This window comes from Hyla sarda, chromosome 7 (genome assembly GCF_029499605.1).
Source record: "Hyla sarda isolate aHylSar1 chromosome 7, aHylSar1.hap1, whole genome shotgun sequence".
NCBI classification, from domain to species: Eukaryota; Metazoa; Chordata; class Amphibia; order Anura; family Hylidae; genus Hyla; species Hyla sarda.
Genome location: NC_079195.1, coordinates 126,003,355 through 126,019,536, shown reverse-complemented (window position 1 = coordinate 126,019,536; position 16,182 = coordinate 126,003,355). Strand labels below are relative to the sequence as shown.

The 16,182-nt window shown below is 41.6% G+C and overlaps 1 protein-coding gene across 2 annotated transcripts in view; it reads left to right on the top strand.

Annotated features, from left to right (window-relative positions):
* The window catches only part of AIFM2 (apoptosis inducing factor mitochondria associated 2), a 152,887-nt gene that overhangs the window by 21,431 nt on the left and 115,274 nt on the right, over positions 1–16,182 (top strand). Inside the window, exon 1 of one of the 2 annotated variants that reach the window (XM_056530697.1) lies at positions 864–960. The exons of the other annotated variant lie outside the window; for it this stretch is intronic. The gene's annotated coding sequence lies outside the window, so the exon portion shown is untranslated. Of the gene's footprint in view, positions 1–863; positions 961–16,182 lie in introns of those variants that run through there. 2 annotated transcript variants of the gene reach the window in all.

Here is a 16,182-nt window from a genome sequence, read left to right as displayed (position 1 = left end):
TCCCGATCTGACCCCCTTAGACTTTTAACTTTGGGGTCATCTGAAGGCAATTGTCTATGTTGTTAAGATACGAGATGTGCAGCACCTGAAACTATAGATACTGGAAGCCTGTGCTAGCATTTCTCCTGCGGTGTTGCTATCAGTGTGTGAAGAGTGGGAGAAGAGGGTTGCATTGACAATCCAACACAATGGGCAGCACATTGAACACATTTTATAAGTGATCAGAAACTTGTAAATAACTCATGAAAGAATAAAGTTACGTTAAAACCAAGCACACCATTGTTTTTCTTGTGAAATTCCCAATAAATTTGATGTGTCACATGACCCTCTTCCTATTGAAAAAACAAAAGTTGGATTCAAAATGTCCAACTTAAAAATGGCCGCCATGGTCACCACCCATCTTGAAAAGTTTCCCCCCTCACATATACTAATGTGCCGCAAACAGGAAGTTAATATCACCAACCATTCCCGTTTTATTAAGGTAAATCCATATAAATGGCCCACCCTGTACATTTCTTGGGAAAACATCTTAACCAATCAGTAAAGGAACCAAATATGGAGATAAACTAACCGCTGAACCTAATATCTGCATCAGTAAAGCTTCTACCTTCTTCCAGTAAGGTCTCAGAGAGGGACAGGACCAAAGGAAGTGTAATAAAGAGCCAATTTGCTCACAATTTAGCCAGCATTTAGAAGAACAAATTTGATATGTAGAGCTCAGGCTTACAGGGGTATATTACCACCAAAGATTCGTTTTAATAGCTGCCTCTACATGAAAGAATTTATGTTACAAAGGGCTTGAGGCCACTCATGTGGTGTAAAAGTAGCATTAAGTTTGAACTCCTAAGCTGCTAGAGGTCCCCTCACAGATAATTCAGTTTGCTGACTAATAAGAGTGTGAATAGGCTTTAAACCTTCGTGTGGTCTACAAAAGTAGTAATATAAATCCAGTTTAATCAGGTGAGAACAAACTGAGTTAGAGGATAAGAATTGTTTAACCAAGGCAAGAAAACATCTGACCAGAAGGTAACCGGTAAGTCTCCACAAGCTCCTGGAAAGGAGTCAGAATAGTGCCTGTGTATAACTGTGTTATTGTGGAACAACGCCACCTCAAACATACAAATAAAAAGGAACATCAGAACAATAGAAAAGGCTGAAAACCTGCAACAACCAGCAGATCATATCAGGTTGGGAGAAAACATAGTACAATTGGACCAAAAGGCTGGACTAAGTCAGACTGTGCACACTAGAAATCAGAAGTGACCTTACTTGTCAGGCCCCACGACTTTCCATTCCAGATGCACACAGGTTGGTGAAGAACAAAGGTGAGTTTTATCCGGAAGATCAGTAATGTTTCATTTGTGGAGAAGAAGGATGCCTTCCTTAACTGTTTTAATAATGTGCATTAAATTATCCCTTTAAAAAAGGAAGTGTATTAGGAATCCCCAACGGTACAGATTTTGGGGGAGATTTATCAAAACCTGTCCAGAAGAAAAGTTGCTGAGTTGCCCATAGCAACCAATCAAATCACTTATTTCATTTTTCAGAGGCCTTTCAGAAATGAAAGAAGCAATCTGATTGGTTGTCGTTGCTGTAGGGTGGCAGCGGAGAAATCACAAAAAAAACAAACATGTGGTTTCCAGGAAGAAAACATGAGTATCTCTTTAATGTGGAAGTAGTGTATGCGCACCAAAACATGTGTTAGAATTTCTTCTGATAGGTGCTTTGGAACCCTGTAGGCCCGGTCAATAACTAAATCATAGGGGGTACAGCTAGGAAGTTCCTGCTTGATATATTCCTGCAGGTAGATGTGATGTCATGCCCCGCCCCCACATGTGGATGTGGCTCGACTTATTAAAGGGGTATTCCAGCAAAATACATCTTATCCCCTATCTAAAGGATAGGGGGATAAGATGTCTGATGACGGGGGCCCACTGCTGGGACCCCCCACGATCTCCGTTCAGTACCCGCATTCTATCACGCCCCCTCCCATAGACAAAAATGGAGGAGGGGGGCATGATGGCCGCATAGAATGTGGGTGCAGCATGGAGATCGCGGGGTGTCCCAGCAGCGGGCTCCCCACGATCAGACATCTTATCCCCTATCCTTTGGATAGAGGATAAGATGTCTTTGGCTGGAATACCCCTTTAATAAGTCAAGCCGCATCCACATGAATAGACTGGTACCAGGTCAGCATCACTTTTTAGTTTCAGGTCTGTGACTTGAGCATTGAATGATGGGAGATTAGTTGGGCAATCGTCAAGCATATAGTCAGTAGCATTATTCACCCCAACTGCTTGTGGAGTATTCATGCTGCAGCCCCAGCTTTTGCTCTACCAGGCTTCAGGATTCAGGAGAGGCAGGCGCCAATGACCCGAGGCATGGGCTGATGGCAATGAACCGATGGCTGGTCGCAGTGCTCACCAATTGCTCTTCCTCTGTAGCTTGCTTTTGTGCAGCTGGAGGAACAGATATCCATCAATGGAAAAATACAGTTATGGCTTTAAGACCCAGGAAAGCTAAAAACAAAACATTTTAAATAAAAATTGGCCATGATGCTAAGAGGTTAAAGTAGTAACGGGCCCCCTTACAGCCCCTGTGCAGCTGCACACGTTCCTTCGGTCACATGACATTTCATGGCACTGCTAAATAGAGAATGAAGCGGACACACTCATTATTATGTATAGTACGTTTCATTATGAACCCCTAGACAATAGTTTAGGGAGGTGTTTGCAGCTTTACCACTTGGATAATGACAAAATATATTGTAACTTTTATATTCAAATAATAATGATTTACTGACTTTAAGCTTTAAAAATGGAGAAATTACTAAACCACACTAGACTCAACAAACAACAGTCATTGCAAAATGAGGAAAGACATTTTCCTGCAGAGAATAAATGCCTTGACTGTAGAGCCTTACACCCAGTCATTTGAGGATGCTGTAAACAAGTGGTCTGCCTAAAATGAAAAATAAAGGAATAATACGGTCTAAAAATAAAATCCAACACACTGGACTGGTTTGTTTTGAAAGGAGCAGCTGTGCCGCAAACTGCCTGCGCGCTATAAATATATCTACTATGTCATTTAGAAGACTTGAGGCCAAATATATTCAGTCCTTTAACTTCTAGTTTGCCAAATGTAGGTGACGTTTTAGATTAATTATAAGATATAGTTACATATACTATATAGGCCCAGATTTATCAAACTGTGTGAGAGAAAGTGGAGTGATTTTCCCACAGCAACCAATCACAGCTCAGCTTTCACTTTACCAGAGCTCATTATCTGAGCTGTGATTGGTTGCTGGGGGAAAATCACTCCACTTTTTTTACTTACAAAGTTTGTTAAATCTGTACAGTCAAAAAAAGACATATGTCCATTTAGTTCAACCAATGCGAGGATCAAAAACTAGGGCTAGAAATCTAAATTTTATAAAATGATATCATGGGTGGCCATCAAACTGACCATTGAGAGCTACAATAATGACTTCTTATTAATTCAATAATCACAATGAAGGAAGCCTTTCAAATGCAAGTCTCATCCAATAGATTCTGCTTGTTATCCTGGTCAGCCATACAGTACCTACAAAACCAACTTTGGTTTTAATTCATGGCAATATTTTATACTCTGTGGGGGAGATGTATCAAAACCTGTCCAGAGGAAAATGTGCTAAGTTGCCCATAGCAACCAATCAAATTGCTTCTTTCATTTTTGAAAAGGCCTCTGAAAAATGAAAGAAGCTTCTAATCTGCAGTTACAAATCCTGAGCATCAAATCTGCGCAGGATCCTGTACGTGTGAACGTACCCTTATACAGTAACACAGAAACAACTAGAATTAATGAGAATGGATATATATGGAACAATCCTATGGGCGCTACTAGGAATAGTATTTCCATATGGACTGATATTGTGATGGAAATTCAAGGAGAAATTATGTCATATGGCAAATATTAAAATTATTATTTTCATTTCTGTCTGTTCAATGATATTTGGATGTTACAATTGTATACAGGCTGCTAGGGCTAACATCCCCCAATTAGACATAACATTAAATATTCCTGCTAATGTCATATAGGTCCCCCTCATGCCACCGATCCAGCTCTGACCTGTTGAGCCATTGACTTCACATGACTTCAGAAAGTGTGGTTTGTTTCATGGCACCAAGACAATGAGAGCACATCCTTTAAATCCTGTCAGTTGCATGAGGACCTTCTTGGATCAGATCTTGTTTTTCCAGCATATTCCTTAGATGCTCGATCTCATTGAAATCTTGGGCGTTTGCAGGCCAAGTCACCCCCTGGCACTCTTTGTTATGTTCCTCAAACTATTTTTATACATTTTGGGCAGTGTATCAGGTTGCATTGTCCTGTAGAAAGAGGGCACTACTTTTAGGAAAGACCATTACTATAAAGGAGTGTGCCTGGTCTGTAGGAACCTAAGGTTTCCCAGCAGAACTTTACTCAGTCTCTGTAAACTTGACTTCTTCCTACAGTATATCCTGGTCTCATATTATACCTAAATAAGTGATGCACCCACATCCATGACATACAATAAAACAAGATTAACCGAACTAGGCCACATTCTTCCATTACCCTATGGGCCAGTTCTGATGCTCACACGCCTATTGTAGGCACTTTTGGTAGTGGATAGGGATCAGCATGGTCACCATGACTGGTCTCTGACAATGCAGTCCTATATGCAGGACATTGTGATGCTCAGTGTGTTCTCAGACCTTTCTATCATTGTAAGCCTTAACTTTTTAATCAATTGTTAATTTTGATTAACACTTGTTATGACCCAGTACAGAAGAATATTGTATCCTGCCCATCCTGTCAGGCAGATGTTGCCCTCAGTGTCCGTCTTGGGCCCACTACTCAGGACTCAATATATTATATTATTTTGCCATTGTTGTTATTCTACAATTTTCTATGTTACTGTTTCTTTAAGTCTGTTAGCAGAGAAGGTGCAGAGTGGATCAATGGGAGTCCTCTAAATTGCCCTGTATGTAGTGTATGGGGGAGGAGCTGCCCAGACTAGTTCCAGTCTAGCTCCAGTGCTAGTTGTGAGCTGACCTCCTGAGGTACAGTGTAGAAAACTCAGAGAGAAGTGTGAGGTGATCTGAGGAGGCCTCAAGCTAATCAGAAGTCCAATCCTGCAAAAAACCATACGCTCAGGTGAACGTCAAAGCCTGGCAGTAAGCACAAAACCTTGGGGATGAAAAGCAATAGTCTTCAGTCAGTCTGCAGCACCAAAGTCAGCGTGGGTTGCCATTCATCACAAGTCAGTCACCATACAGCACAGTGCAAACAACTACAAGTCCCAGCAAGGCGATAGGTTTCCAAGGTTTACTCTGCACCTCCCTTTGCACCAATTTATGCTGCAAAGGAATTACCATTTATGCTGCCTCAGTAAAGACAGTTATCCGTAACCTTGTATCAGAGTATTTATTACCCCGTACCTGACCCAGGAGAAGCTGTCTCAAACCTTGGACCATGTATAGGCTAACAGTGCCCTCGCATCACGAAAAGGTTAATTTCACGTCATCCACCCCGCAAACACCACACACAAAACACCACATACTGGCAACACCCTCTAGATGACCTGCCATTTTAACAATGCTCTGACCCAGTCCATCACAACTTGCCTCTATCAATGTCTCTTTGATCCATTTTTTTCTGCATCAACACTTCAACTTCAAAAACTGACCGCTTGCTGCCTAATAGATACAGTAGATAGCCTTTGCTGCATCAGTAAATAAACCACTTTTTCACTCTTAAACTACACTTGAGTGCTGTATTTTCTTCCTATTGTAGATATGTTATTGTAATAGATTACTCAAAAGAATACATAATCTTTGGGCCCGTAAGTCTGCTAGTCCAGTCTATTCTAGGGATGCATCTGGCCCCGTGAAGACACTCATGCTCTGTTCTCATACTGGCCAGTCAGTTCCGTTGCCCGGAAGCCGGATGGCACATATTTGAACTAGCTTTGCCAAGCTTATTTCTACAGAAATTTAAACAACTTTATTTTTGGCGCATTCAGAAAATAACTGGGTGAGCCGGATCCATCAGAAGAAAAAGCGTGCCTTATTTTCAGGCAATAATTGTAGTTTAAACATTTATACCAATAACATCACCTTTACTTAAATAGAATGATAGACAGGATGTTCATATTTTAGTGGATTTAAAACACTTAGTGGACAAACTTGGAAAAACCTTTGAAATGTTTACCATCTTTTTTTTTCTTTGGTATAACTTTCATTCACTCGTAACTGACTGGAAAATTACATTTTTTTTTTATACTTTCAGCAAGAAGTGACTGTCACAGTGTGTGTAAATAATATCCATCTCATATAACCTATTACAGGGTGTCTGGCACAATATAAAATAGCAAACCAAACAAATTATATAATCTTCCTTGTGCTTATCCACACGTGGCATCTTTGCCCTAGATTTTTTGCTTAGTAGCCCACTCTGTACATCAGCATGCAATGCACAGACTTGGTGTTAATAAGGCTTACCACAACTAAGTAAATGGATAAAAGTAACATATTTAGAATCAGTGACTTTTAACCTATTTATTGATGATTTTAGTTTTGGAGATGACAGAGTCCCTTTAATTCTGCATCATAAATGGCACAACAAACATTGGTTAATGGTAGAGGTTGGAAACAGCGTTTATATAAAAATATAACATTTAAAGGATTTAAATTGTGTTGTTAACAGAGCAAAAAAGAGAAAACATTTATAAAAATAATATATTTACATAAAATATTTCTGTAAAACCACCGGAATGCATGCCATAGGCTATAAAGGTTGTAGAGGTGATAGTTGCACTTTTGTCACTTACCTAACCTTCTTAATAAAAAAAACACTTGAGGGTACGTTCACACGTACAGGATCCTGCGCAGATTTGATGCGCAGGATTTGTAACTGTAGATTAGAAGCTGTGCTCAGTCCAGTCATTTAGTAACATAGTTCATAAGGTTGAAAAAAGACCAGAGTCCATCAAGTTCAACCTATAACCCTAATGAGTCCCTACTGAGTTGATCCAGAGGAAGGCAAAAAACTCTTATACTAGAGCTAAAAAATCCTTCCCGACTCCAAATATGGCAGTCAGAATAAATCACTGGATCAATGTTCTGTCCCTATAAATCTAGTATCCATAACCTGTAATGTTCTTACTCTCCAAAAATGCATCCAGACCCTTTTAAATTCTTTTACAGAGTTCCCCATGACCACCTCCTCTGGCAGAGAATTCCACAGTCTCACTGCTCTTACAGTAAAGAATCCCCATCTGTGCTGGTGTAGAAACCTTCTTTCCTCTAGATGTAGAGGACGCCCCCTTGTTATAGATACAGTTCTGGGTATAAATAGATCATGGGAGAGATCTCTGTACTGTCCCCTGATATATTTATACATAGCTATTAGGTCTCCCCTAAGTCTTTTCTAAACTAAATAACCCTAATTCTGATAATCTTTCTGGGCACTATAGTCCTCCCATTTCCCGTATTACCCTGGTTTCCCTTCTTTGAACCCTCTCCAGCTCCACTGTATCTTTCTTGTACACTGGTGCCCAGTACTGTACACAGTATTCTAAGTGTGGTCTGACTAGTGATTTGTACAGAGGTATAAGTATTTCCTTGTCGTGGGCATCTAGTTTACATTGAAATCTGCAGCAGAAAATCCTGTGCATCAAATCTGCGTAGGTGTGAACTTACCCTGAAGGGGTTTTCCGAGCCTTGTAAAAATTTTCCAGATGGAAATGATTGGGAGGGTAAGTAAAATATATATATATATATATATATATATATATATACAAACCCCTCTGGTTGCAGTCGAAAAACGTTTCATTATAGTGCTATATTTACATAAAACTTTTACAATCTCATATATATATATATATATATATATATATATATATGTGTGTTACTCATTAGGGCATGCTGTTTCTTTACATGTCTTTTTTGTGTCTAGCTTTTGGCTGTATTTGGCTCGCACATCCCTGTTCTGCTGCACACGTATTCTGACATCCACTGCTTAGAAAGGGGTGTATCCGAGGCAAACACTGAGCCCATCCTCACTCACCATGCATTTACTTCCTTCATGAGTCTGCTGTTCTGTGCTGGATCTCTTCATCCAATCACTGCAGGCTGCTCTGTCTTCATGATGCAGTCTGACAGACAGAGGAGAGCACAGAGGAGAGCTAGTACTGCCCACACTTACTGGACTTTGTCCATGCCTGTGCTTTAGCTGGGATAAAGATGATGCTGCAACCAGACAGGATTATGTTCTGGATAGTATGGGGACCCCTAGTGGTCTTTTTTTTTTTTATAAGACATGATTTCTATTTTTTTAAATAAAGTATAATAGAAAGGTTAATGCTTTGCTATGATGTACAACATATAAAAAGTTTTTGATTCTGAAGAAACTGTACATCAATTCAACCCTTAATAATAAGACGAATCGTACGTCAAGGTTGATGGTGGCAAGTATGTGTATTGAGTAAACTATCTCATCTACCGGTTTATGACTTTATTAAGTAGGTCTGGGTAGTGTTCCTTTTGGGTATCCATGACGAGAATGCAATACTGAAAGTGATTGAATAGGGATAAAGAAGTCTACGGTTACAATACTTATCCTGTGGTATGGTCTGTTACACCAATGTTTATACAAAGTAGATGAGATATGGATTACAGACACCCTTGTGACTTATAGATTGCTGCAGATTTCAATGTAAACTAAATGATTAAACACAGCTTCAAATCTGCAGCATCAAATATGTTCAGGATACAGTATGTGTGAATACACCCTTAGGGTCTATTCCCATCTAAAGTATCCTGTACATATGCAGGATTCAAGTTGTAGATTTGAAGCTGTGTTCTGTCATTTAGTTTACATTGAAATCTGCAGCATAAAATCTGCAGCTTCAACTACAGTATGAACCATAATAAGTGTGGTTACCGATGCCTTCATGAGCTGGTTATCTGCTCTGTTCCATCCTCCCTGGACCTTGTGCTTCACATGTAACCCACTGTAAGTGAGTCTGTTTGCTGATCCTGTGATCCAGGGCTGGATAGGAATGGAACCGATAACTGGCTCATAAAGACACGGGTAAATAAACTATCTACATGGCATTGTACACTGTAGAGGTGGATAACAGGCCACAGAATAAGATTGTTGCTTAGAGTGCCTCTTTAAAAGGGGCCTAGATGCTATTAAAGGGGTACTACCGTGCCCCAGCATTCTGAACATCCGGTTTAGAGGGATTGGAGCAGCGTTCTTTGCGATTGTGGCCGCTGCTCCAAGCCACCTGAACCGGATGTTTAGAAGGCTGAGGTATGGTAGTACCCCTTTAATGTACTAGATTACTGGAGATGGGTTCTTGATCAAGGGATTTATTATAACTGCCATATTTAAAATCAGGATTATTATTATTATTATTATTGGGGGGGGGGCTTCAGCCTTACAGGTGTTTTTATCAATGAAGGAGAGTAGGTTTAAATAGACATTTGGCAGAGGGCCCATTGAGTTCAATTGTCCAAACATAGTCAACTAGCAGACTACCTTTGGTCCATTTCCAGGAATCTATACTTTTCTTTTCTGGGACATAAAAATTCAGCAGATCCTACTTTTTATATTTAAATTACACAGCTATGGATATGTTCTTCCAGCCATAACAAGAAAGAGAAAAACTAGAAGATCCCATTTACTTTTCCTCCTCTATAACATCTACTCCTGGCTTTGGCTAAGCAAAAATAGAAAAAAAAGGAATGCACGAAAAACTGCAGCAAAATGCCCTGTGAACACTTGGCTGAAAAATTCCCATAATAATCTTCTTGAATGATTATGAATAGGAAGAGAACATTCATGTGACTGTTATAAGTATATTTTGTAGAAAGGGGATTTAAGCTCCCAGTACATGTCAGGAAGGGTGTACGTGTGTGTTTATGTATGCGGGGGAAGTTCTGCAAAAAGTCTTTAAATTGTACCTCTGTCTCTTCGAATGGAAGGCAGTGACAGAGCCTTACTGAGCTCTCGCTTTCGCTTTACAAAGACTTTTTCATACCCAGAACAAGGAGAATACTCTTTTGGTAAATCTAGAAGCCGACCCAGCCCCCTTTGGCATAAAGCTAAGATGCTTTTTTTTTTCCTCTCTTTTTTTTTCCCTCCAAATGTCACTTTTTTCCTCTACATTTTAATGAATGTTTTTCTCTTCTTATTCCTGAAATATCCACAGAATGTACGGTTCCTGTAATTTTTCTAGTGACTAATATTTCATATTATGGTTTAAGACTGGAAAACTTCAGTGTCTGCCTTTGGGGATAACTGTGATGTCACCGGGAGCTGGAAATGAGAAATTGAGGGCATTAGGGGAAAAGTACACAGAGAAATCAGATTATGTTGTTTAGATAAATAGAAATAATATTGTATATAGGGCGATCTGTCTGGTCTCATTTCATTACATCTTGGTTGTTACTTGACTTGTAGATTTCTTTACAGAACAATGAGGGAGATTTATGAAGCTTTTTTTTTACTTGTTTTTGGTCTAATTTGCGTGTTTGTTTAGCGATTTTTTTGGATTTTCATTTTTTTTTTTTTTTTAACTTACCATATAAGTAATTTCTGAAGAGTTGTCTTTGTAGGCCACTTTGCCTGCAATGGTCATTAATTTATCATTTGCAGTGTTAAATTTTTTTTTTTTTTTAAATACTCAAAATTATAATGCAATGGTTGAAATGAAACTGGAAACAGAGATCCCCTTCAGTGCTGCTCTAGAAAGATGCTTTACAAAATGAGAAATGGTGTTGTGAAGTCATTTTGTTAGTTTTGGTCGACTTGAGCATTATTTATCACATATATGATATATTATGTGCGTGTTCGTCCAAAAAAAAAAAAAAAAAAGCTACAAAAGTGACTTTAAAAATTCGCAGGGCAGGGGGGTTAAAGTGGGATCCCAGGCTGCTGGGAAGAACCAGCGGTGGGGGTAGTTAGCTTCCTAGGAGTTGCAAAACTACAACTCCCAGCATGCCCAGACAGCCTTTGGCTGTCTGGGCATGCTGGGAATTGCAGTTTTGCAACATGTGGAGGGCCACAGTTTGGAGACCACTGTGCAGTGAAAGAGTGGAATCAGGTACAATTTAAAGCATAACTAGACAGTCAGGCATGCTGGGCATTGTAGTTCTGCAACATCTGGTACTTCAAATGTTGCCAAACTACAACTCCCAGCATGCCTGGATAGTCTGGGCATGCTTGGTGTTGAAGTTTTGCAACATCTGGAGGGCTACAGTTTGGAGACCACTACACAGTGGTCTCCGAACTATTCTCCTCCAGTTGTTGCATAACTACAACTTCCAGCATTCACTGACAGACCATGCTTGCTGGAAGTTGTAGTTTTGCAACAGCTGGAGGCACACGGGTTGGAAAACACAGAGTTAGGGTCTGTTTCCTAACTCAGTGTTTCCTAACCTGTGTGCCTCCAGCTGTTGCAAAACTACAACTCCCAGCATACACTGACAGACCATGCTTGCTGGAAGTTGTAGTTTTGCAACAGCTGGAGGTACACTGGTGCAGAAACACTGCGGTACTCTGTTACCTGGTTCTGAATGTCATTTTGAATACTTTGAGGGGTGCAGTTTTCATAATTGGGTCCATTATGGGGTATTTCTAACATAAATACCCTCAAATTCACTTCAAAACAGAACTGGTCCCTGAAAAATTCAGATTTAGAAATTTCCGTGAAAACTTTGAAGCCCTCTAATGTGTTCATCAAGTAGAAACATGTTAACTTTATGATGCTATGATGCATCATAAAGACATATTACAGTGGTCCCTCAACATACGATGGTGTTTCGCAAGTGACACTTTAAGCCTGGCTACTGTGTGTTTACCGTGCTAGATAACTAGACACACTTGCACAGGACTACTTCAACAATTGTTCATACAGATCCATGCATAACCTGTATTCTCATAGTTTTTTTCTTGTACAATTTCTTGAAAAACAATAAAAATTGTTATTTAACTTGTTGGGGATCAAGGATGTACAGGTACGCCCTTTCTCCCTGGTACTTAAGGACCAAGGACGTACCTGTATGCCCTTGGTGTTTCCAGTCACCACTGCACACGGGGATGATCGGACCGGGATGACTGCTGATAGCTATCAGCAGCATCCCGACATATCACCCATGGGGTCCTGAATTGACACGGCTTTTCCAGGCTGACCGGGTCTCTGGTCACCCAATCGCCCAGAAAATCAGGCTGATCGGTTGTGTCCAAACAGCAGCGATCACCCTGAAGGATAGAAGGGAGGTGGCAGGGGTGCCTATCCCCGGCGATTAGTCGGTTAGGACTGACCGGCCAATCGCAGGGTAGGGGGGTTATTAAGTTGGGATCCCAGGCTGCTGTGAAGAACGAGCGGTGGTGGTAGTTAGCTTTCTAGGAGTTGCAAAACTACAACTCCCAGCATGCCCAGACAGCCTTTAGCTCTCTGGGCATGCTGGGAGTTGTAGTTTTGCAATATCTGGAGGGCCACAGTTTGGAGACCACTGTGAAGTGGAATGAGGTACAATTTAAAGGAGAACTCCAGAATATAAAAATTGTCCTCCATACTGCCGGTAGTAAAAAAAATAAAGATGTACATACCTTCCTTCGCTCCCCCGAGGCCTCCGGTAACCAGCTCCGGTCTCCGCCGCGATCCGGTGAGTCATACTGCACTCAGCCAATCACTGGCCGCAGCAAAGTCCCGACTTGGCCGGTGATAGGCTGAGCGGCAGTGTGACGTTTTCGGCCCCGGCAGCAGGTACCGATGTAGTGAAGTCTTGAAGCGTTCTCACACTGCCGGTCAGCTTGTCGCCGGCCGAGTCGGTACTTCGCTGCGGCTGGTGATTGGCTGAGCGCAGTATGACTCGCCGACTCAACAGCAACCAGGAAGAGGATCGTGGTGGAGACCGGAGCCGGTTACCGAAGGCCCCGGGGGAGCGAAGGAAGGTATGTACATCTTGCCGGCAGTATGGAGGCCAATTTTTATATTCTGGAGTTCTCCTTTAAAGCATACCTAGACAGTCAGGCATGCTGGGCATTGTAGTTCTGTAACATCTGGTACTTCAGATGTTGCCAAACTACAACTCCCAGCATGCCTGGGCAGTCTGTGCATGCTTGGAGTTGAAGTTTTGCAACATCTGGAGGGCTACAGTTTGGAGACCACTACACAGTGGTCTCCAAACTGTTCTCTTCCAGTTGTTGCATAACTACAACTCCCAGCATGCACTGACAGACCATGCTTGCTGGAAGTTGTAGATTTGCAACAACTTGAGGCATACAGGTTGGGAAACACAGAGTTTTGCAAAACTACAACTCCCAGCATGCACTGACAGTCCATGCTTGCTGGAAGTTGTAGTTTTGCAACAGCTGGAGGTACACTGGTGCAGAAACACTGCGGTAGTCTGTTACCTGGTTCTTAATGTCATTTTGAATACTTTGAGGGGTGCAGTTTAGTTTTCATAATGGGGTCCATTATGGGGTATTTCTAACATAAATACCCTCAAATTCACTTCAAAACAGAACTGGTCCCTAAAAAATTCAGATTTTGAAATTTTCGTGAAAACTTTGAGGCCCTCTAATGTGTTCAAAAAGTAAAGACATGTCAACTTTATGATGCTATGATGCAATATAAAGTAGACATATTACAGTGGTCCCTCAACATACGATGGTAATCCATTCCAAATGAACCATTGTTTGTTGAAACCATCGTATGTTGAGGGATCCGTGCAATGGAAAGAATAGGAGAGGCCATCGCAACATGAGAGGCCATCGCATGTTGAAATTATCGTATATGTCGGGGCCATCGTAGGTCGGGGGGGTCACTGTATATATATGAATCAATATATAATTTATTTGGCATGTTCATTTTCCTTACAAGCGGAGAGCTTCAAAGTTAGAAAAATTTCTAAGTTAGACAACAATTTCCATTAACATAAAGTAGATTATGTCACAAAAAACAATCCTGGAATCAAATTTATAAGTAAAAGCATCCCAGAGTATGCATACACCCTGCATCCTGAGTCCTTAAGGATTTGGGTCCCCGCCGCTAGTCGGTCGGGGACCAGACCCCAATGACTGTTGAAATCATTCAACAGGAATCCAGATACATCGCCGAGGGGGTTCCTGAAACACCCCCATATGGGAGATCGTCGCAAATCGCTGGTCAATTCAGACCAATGATTTTTGGCGATTCTGGGTCATACAGGTCTCCGGTGACCTGGAAAATAAGGGGGATCGGGGCTGTCCAACACAGCCATGGTCCCCCTGAAGGGATAGGAGTGAGGTGGCAGGGGTGCCACCCCTCCTATCCCTGCAATTGATTGGTCAGAAGCGACCGACCAATCGCAGAAGGGGGGCGAGGGAGTTAAAGTTCAGTTCCCCCACTCTGCCCACCCATGGGTGTCAGGGCAGAGGGGGGAACGGTGGAGCTCACCGATCCAGGTCCCGGCAGTGGCTGTGATGATGTCATCCGGCAGCGGTGATCCTGATGTCATGGCAACGCCGTTCTGGGTGGCCTGGAGGTCTGGAGGACCACAGTTTAGAGTCTCTAAGCTGTGGCCCTTCAGATCTTGCAAAACTACAAATCCCAGCATGACCAGACAGCAAATGGCTGTGTGGGAATGCTTTGATTTGTAGTTTTGCAACATCTGGAGGGCCACAGTTTGGAGATCACTGTGCAGTGGTCTCTAAACTGTGGCCCTTCAGATCTTGCAAAACTACATCTCCCAGCATGCCCACACAATATCTGGAGGGCCACAGTTTGGAGATCACTGTGCAGTGGTCTCTAAACTGTGGCCCTTCAGAGCTTGCAAAACTACAACTCCCAGCATGCCCACACAGCCATTTGCTGTCTGGGCATACTGGGATTTGTAGTTTTGCAACATCTGGAGGGCTACATCACTGTGATGTGGTCTCTAAACTGTGGCCCTCCAGATGTTGCATAACTACAACTTTCAGCATGCACGAACAGCAAACTGCTGTCTTGGCATGCTGGGAGTTGTAGTTTTCCCACAGCTTGAGGCACACTGGTGAGGAAACAGAGCCTAACTCAGTGTTTCCCCACCAGTGTGCCTCCAGCTATGGCACAACTACAACTCCCAGCATGCACGGTCTGTCAGTCTATGCTAAGAGTTGTAATTTTGCAACAGCTGGAGAGGTTTGTGCAATGGGGTATTTCCTTACTCGGGAGAAATTGTGCTTCAAATTTTGGGGTCCATTTTCTCCTATTACACCATTTTAGTGTTAAAAATAAAAAAATTCATTTTCATGTCCAACTTGAACGCAAACCTGTTAAACACCTGTGAGGTGTTAAGGCTCACTATACCCCTTGTTACGTTCCTTGAGGGGTGTAGTTTCCCAAATAGAATGCCATGTGTTTTTTTTTGCTGTTCTGGCACCATGGGGGCTTCCTAAATGCAACATGCCCCCATAAAACCTTCTCTGCAAAATTCTCTCTTCAAAAGCCCAATGGCACTCCTTCTGTTCTGAGACTTGTAGTGCGCCAGCAAAGTACTTTACATCCACATGTGGAGTATTTCCTTACTCGGGAGAAATTGGGCTTAAAATTTTGGGGTCCATTTTCTTCTATTACCCCATTTGAAAATGAAAAATTTGGAGTAACACCATCATTTTAATGTTAAAAATCACATTTTTCATTTTCAACTTCAACACCTGTCAAACACCTGTGGGGTGTTAAGGCTCACTATACCCCTTGTTACATTCCTTGAGGGGTGCAGTTTTCCAAATGGTGTGCCATGTGGGTTTTGTTTTGCTGTTCTGACACCATGGGGGCTCCTAAATGCAACATGCCCCCCAAAAATAATTTCAGCAAAATTCGCCCTCCAAAATCCCACAGTTGCTCTTTCTCTCTTGAGCCATGTTGTGAGCCCACAGAGCACTTTATGTCAAAATATGAGGTATTTCCTTACTTGAGAGAAATTGGGCTACACATTTTGCTTTTTTGCTTTTTCTCCTTATAACCCTTGTAAAAATGAAAAAAATTGGGCTACATGAATATGTTAAAAATTTTGATTTTGATTTTTTTTCCTCCACTTTGCTGCTGTTCCTATGAAACACCTAAAAAGTTAACAAACTTTATGAATGTCATTTTGAATACTTTGAGGGGGCAGTTTCTATAATGGG